The following is a 6,319-nucleotide window of genomic DNA, read 5'->3' as shown; positions in this document are numbered from 1 at the left end:
ACAAGAGAGATCTGGTAGAGGAAATCCGAAGGGAGCACAAAAACAGAAAGCCAAACAAAGAAAAAAACAATGACAGAAATTGGGCGGTATTAACCTATACTGGAAAGTCAACGTACAAACTAGCAAAGCTGTTCCAGAAACACAACCTTCGCACATCATTCAGAACAAATAACAACGTAGGACGGATACTACGGAACACCAAAAATCGAGAAGACCCATTGGATAAACAAGGAGTGTATAAACTAACTTGCAAATGCCAGCATAGTTATATAGGTCAAACAGGACGGAAAATAAAAACAAGATTTCGCGAACATATAAGGGACTATAACAAAAAGACACAGAAACAGAGTGGAATACCAGAGTAAAATTTTGCTAACCACATGTTTAACAACAAATGTTCACCAACGCAAATAAGAAAGTCAGCGAAACTACTGCATGTACAACATAAAGGCCAACGACTAAACGTACTAGAAAATATGGAAATGTAAAAACTAAAAACCTTCGACGGCAAAATAATAAACGAACAAACAAATACCGCATCGGATGTTATATTGGAACCCTTAAAATAAATTTACGAGAAAAAGAAAAATGACAACAAAACAACAGGCATGGACACTCCGAACACACCACAAAGTACCACCCGGACAAAAATCACCGACTTTTACCCACCTGCAGGCAAAAACAATACAGAGACAACATAACGGATGTTAATATCGAGACAGCGAACCTAGCAACCTATTTCCTGTTTCTGAAATAAAAAAGGACACCATGGCATTTCTAATAATTAATTAAGATAAATGAACATAAATTAAGGACAAAAACTCGAACCAGACAGAACGAAAAATGACAAATGAAGATGGCACAATGCCGAAACCGGTTTGTCTGCAAACCAAACTTGACAAGGGATGACGGAAATTCGTTCCGAAATAAATGATTAACAAATGTTTGTTTACTTCTTGGCAGCTGCAATTCTCTCTATAGTCACTTTGTCGCTTACTACTACAGCTTCATTTTGCGGACGACCTCTGACGAACACTTGCCCACGAATAGAGAACGCCGACGTTAGAATTTTTTGCTTCTTGAGCTGGGTAGCAAAGTGCATTAGCTCTCGATTTCTTTTCGTAAAACATTCGTGGATAAATAGCTTCCCTTCGATACTGAGGCCAACATCGCTAAGAGCAAGCGACCGTGTCTTATCTTTGCAGTGTCTCGCTACAGCTCTCAGTAGTTGAGAGCGATCTGCAGCCGAGCTCAATTTGACGATAACGGGAGCTTCGCTTTTACCATTAGGTCGTAAGCGGAAGGCAGAACGCACTGGCGCTAGTTTCACTTGAAGCGTTTGACACAGCTGGGCGAAATCATTAAGAATGTTCTCATCTTTTCTTTCGGACAATCCACTAACAATAACATCCGATGATATTAGATTGTTCTCATAGGCATTTACTTGTTCGGTCAGGGCATATACCTCGTTGCGCAGTTTCTCAACATTACCACATTTCGATTCCGTTTTTTTCACACGCTCCTCGATGTGCTTAACCGCCGATTTCAAGTTTATAATTTCTGCTGACAACTCGCTGAACCGCTCCATTACTCGCTCTTCCGATTCTCTTAATCGTAACGTTAGCTGTTCAATTATGCTCAGCTTTTGAGACTAGGTGATTCTCAAATTTCACAAACCACGCATTCAAAGCAGTGCTTGAAACATTAGTAATGAGACACTTACTCTGTACTGGAGGGGTTTGCGGAGATGGGTACACTTTGCTCGCGGTCGTTGTTCGTGTTGACATTTTTGGCATATTAGACAGACCAAACAATACACGGAAATTTAACAAAGGTTTTAAATTCAATTTAATTTAAAGTTTATGCAATTTCGATTTACACGGACAGCAGAACCGCTTACAAAGATTGTTGTGGTTTTTTTTTAGTAAATTAACACCCGGTGGATTTAATAAAACTCGGAATAAACTCCAGTTACTCAAAAACACGTCTACTCTGCTGACTTATCTTTTGACATTCCTCTTCCATTTCCAGATTATAAAGTTTTTTTCAAGGTTCTTAAAAATCCAAGCATTGATTTCGATGTTCTTCAATTTTGGTCAACAATTTTTTGTTTACGTTTCGATTAGTAATGGAAAAGTCTTTTTCCCACCACAAATCTGTTATGTCGCTGACTGTTGGGGTAAGGTTGGTTGGCATACAGGCATGCTCGCTAGCCCAGGCTCAGCTCGTCGGCGGGGGCGTCGTCTCCAACCATATTACCTGCAGCTGACACTAACAAACATTAGAAATCATGCCTGGTTGTAGTCAGAATACTAAATCAAACAAAAGAGGGGGAGCTGAAGAAGATAGAAAAAGGCCCGTCCTGGTGTGGTGGAGTCACCCACCCCTTCTACATTTCTTTTTTTTTCTCTGTAGCCTTGAACCCTGCCGTATCCCACAATTGGCAGAGTCCCCTAAGCCTGCTCGGTTTTTGTCTGTCTAGTGTCCCTGTCATCCTAGTCATTGCGTCGCGCCTCCCATTTCCCCTCTTGTGGCACCAGTGCAACACCCACACCAAACAACTACAAAATTAGCAAATCATTTTTTTACCGATTTATTGTAAAAAAAAAACTTACAAACTTTATTACCTATCTATGAATCCAAATCCTGATACAGTTTCTATTTCCACGAAAATCAAGTTCAATATATATATAACAAAAACTATAACAACTAAACTCCTACTACTATATTTAAAAATTCAACCTCCTATGTACCTACGTATATTCCCATTCAACAATTTCATTAACAAAATTCAATTCACTTCATGTAATTAATTATCAAAAAGGATAGTTGAAATCATACTGATAATAATAAAAGAATTCAACTTCAACCAAAAAAGCCTTTGAGTAACTCTAGTTCATATACTTATGTACATAGATATGTGTGTCTGATGGGATCACTAATGTGGCAATAAAGAAAAAAAACGAAGCAAAAAAATAACAACAGTAAATTAAAATGGTAACACAAGATAAAAATATATGTGGTGTGGCAAAGCTTCCTTATCAAAAATATTTTTATTTTGCTTAGCGAGTTTCTAATGTTTCGCCCGTCGCTGTTCACAAATCCCAAAAATTTTCCACCCCTATCTTCTCTTGCACATGCATTCTTATATGAATACAAGTAGTGAATATATATGTGCCTATGTATAACTAGGTGTGTATGTTCAAATGTACATACATATCGTCGTTTAAAGTACAAAACCGACATTGGCTGCCAAAAATTGCATTTGCTCACATAAGCTCTTGGCTCAATCCTCATCCATTCGTCCTAAAATATACCGGCCAGAAATGCGATTGCTTTATAAAAAAGAGAATCATTTTGAAATATGAGTGTTTTTACTCTCTAGAAAATAATTTATACAACCTCACATACGAGGTTTTGCATTTTGGTGATACGCGGTTTTGTACTTTAAACGACGATATGTATATAGGTTTTAGCAGCTTTGTACATAAGCTTACATTCTAGCACTTACCATTCTCACATGTGATGTAGGCGCCTGCATACCGGAGATGGTTAAGCTGAAAGAGAATTATAAATATATGCAAAGAAACTTCCAACACCTAGCGAGAGTAATTGAGTGGAAATATTTGTTTGGGGTTCACTACGCATGGACATGATATAATGAATTAGACTTTAACACTCGCTCGTCATAATCGCCACGTTTCTAGCTGCCTACCACATTATTTTTAAGTTAAAGAAAAAAACTTAACATACATATATATACCTAAATATACATATACATATGATCGGTATAACTCAGTACTGATTAATCAAAACCCATTAGCGGGGCACCGAAATTGCGCATATGGAAACTGTGCATTTAGACATTATTTCGGTTTCAACCGAAACTGTGCATCTATGCATTACTTTGTTTTTTTTCATATCCATTATTTCACTTTTAAAAGGAAAATATGCATATGCATAATTTCGGTATTTTCTCATATGCATTATTTCGGGTTTCAACCGAAACTTTGCATGCATGCATTATTTCGGTTTTTGTTATATGCATTATTTCGGTTTTCAACCGAAACTGTGCATGCATGCATACCTTCGTCTTTCACATATGCATTATTTCGGCTTTCATCCGAAACTGTGCATGTATGCATTACTTCGTCTTCCACATATGCATTATTTCGGTTTTTGTTATATGCATTATTTTGGTTTTCTAACGAAAGTGTGCATATGGATAATTTAATTAAATAATATGAATTATTTACTTCTACTTAGTAAGTCTTTTAATCCCTAAGCGCGGCCGAAAGCCGCCTACGCAGAGAGAAGTTCTGCGCAAAAATACTTCCGCCCTTCTTTTCCGGCAACACAGAAAGGAGAGTTCTACTTAGTAAGGGTTATAATCCCTAAGCGTGGCCAAAGGCTGCCTACGCAGAAAGAAATTCTGCGCAAAAATACTTCCGCTTTCCTTTTCCGGCAACACAGAAAGAAGAATTCTACTTAGTAAGGGATATAATCCCTAAGCGCGGCCGAATACCGCCTACGCAGAGAGAAGTTCTGCCCAAAAATACTTCCGGCCTTCTTTTCCGGCAACACAGAAAGGAGAGTGCTACTTATTAAGGGTTATAATCCCTAAGCGCGGCCGAAGGCCACCTACGCAGAAAGAAGTTCGTTTTCATGTATGCACTATTTCGGTTTTTGTCATATGCATTATCTCGGTTTTGTTTCGAAACTCTGCATGTATGCATTACTTCGTTTTTCTCATATGCGTTATTTCGGTTTTCAAACGAAAGTGTGCAAGTATGCATTATTTCGGTTTTTTTCATATGCGTTATTTCGGTTTTCAACCGAAACTGTGCATATATGTATTATTTCGGGTTTTTTCATATGCAATATTTCGTTTTTCAAACGAAAGAGTGCATATGCATAATTTCGGTTTTTCTAATATGCATTATTGCGGTTTTCAACCGAAACTGTGCATATATGCATTATTTCGGTTTTTTCATATGCTTTATTTCGGTTTTCAACCGAAACTGTGCATATATGCATTATTTCGGTTTTTTTCGTATGCATTATTTCGTTTTTTTTTCATATGCATTATTTCGTATGCACAGTTTAGTTTCCATATGCACAATTTCAGGGTGCCACCCAGAGCTGGGCGGAAACAAATTTATGACTATGTAAAAAAACGACAGAGGCTCAATATGCCTCCAGAAATAGTGCTCCTGTAAATTCGCTTATTACGTGCCGTAAAGGTAGAAGGTGATTCGGGATCAACGCATATAGGTACCAGTGGTTGAATTAGTTTTTAAATTAAAATTCTTGTGCATCGGGCAAATAGCAAAAACAAAAAATTATTTTACATGAAAAAAGCTAAAAGTTGGGTTAGGTTCATTGAAAAAAATTACTGTTCCAACCTAGTGTATACAAGAACAAATATTTGGAAGATAGTGGTAACTTAGTGGCATAAGTCGGCAATTGCCAAGCCTGGGGCCCTTGGGTCTTTCTGCCAGATGACAATCTGTAAAATTAACCTCCCTTACAGTCATCGACTAACTCTCGCGCCGTGCAGTTGTGTCTAGCTAGTATACCATAGTTGAGCGTGTTTTTGTTTCAGAGAGCAATTTAAATTTCTCAATCTCAATATAAATATCATAAATTTTACCTCCTGTAAGTGTTGACCAAATTATTTTGTGTGGCATATGGAAAATATGTCAACGATTCCCTCGGGGAATCGTTATAGCATACTTGCTGAAGGTATGCTAAATTCCCCGAAAGCAAAACCCAAAAAAGCGACCACGAAAGCACATTTTCCAGCGCTACCAGACGTGAGCACTAGCAACAATGGCAAAGATCCGAAATTTATTAATATAAAATCCACCGACGCGTCCAAGCCATTGTCAAGTTTCAGCGTTTTCACAAAAAAGAAGGCACTTGATTGTATAATCACAGATTACCTGTCAGTGAGTATTCTCCGTGATGGCAGCTTACTTATTCTTGCAAAATCCCTTAAAGTAGCTGAAAAGTTCATTAGATGCAAAAACTTTGGCCAGCTTCCACGATTTCCTAAATACTTCCAAATATACTATTTTTGACAAAAATCTGGCACACACCGACGAACAAGAAATTATAGAAGCTCTTAAGCCACAAGGCGTTGTTGCTATATACAAGTTTACCAAAACTGTTGACAATGTAAAAATTCCAACAGGCAGAATCGTGCTTTCATTTAATTTGTACAAAGTACCTCAGTCGATCGACATAGTATGGTACTCAGTGAGAGTGGAAGAGTACTTTCCTACTCCTATGAGATGTCGCTCATGCCAACTGATGG

The sequence above is a fragment of the Rhagoletis pomonella genome, unplaced genomic scaffold (assembly GCF_013731165.1).
Source record: "Rhagoletis pomonella isolate Grant_MI unplaced genomic scaffold, Rhpom_1.0 Rhpom_scaffold_00014, whole genome shotgun sequence".
Classification (NCBI taxonomy): Eukaryota; Metazoa; Arthropoda; class Insecta; order Diptera; family Tephritidae; genus Rhagoletis; species Rhagoletis pomonella.
This window is presented reverse-complemented; position numbering follows the sequence as displayed.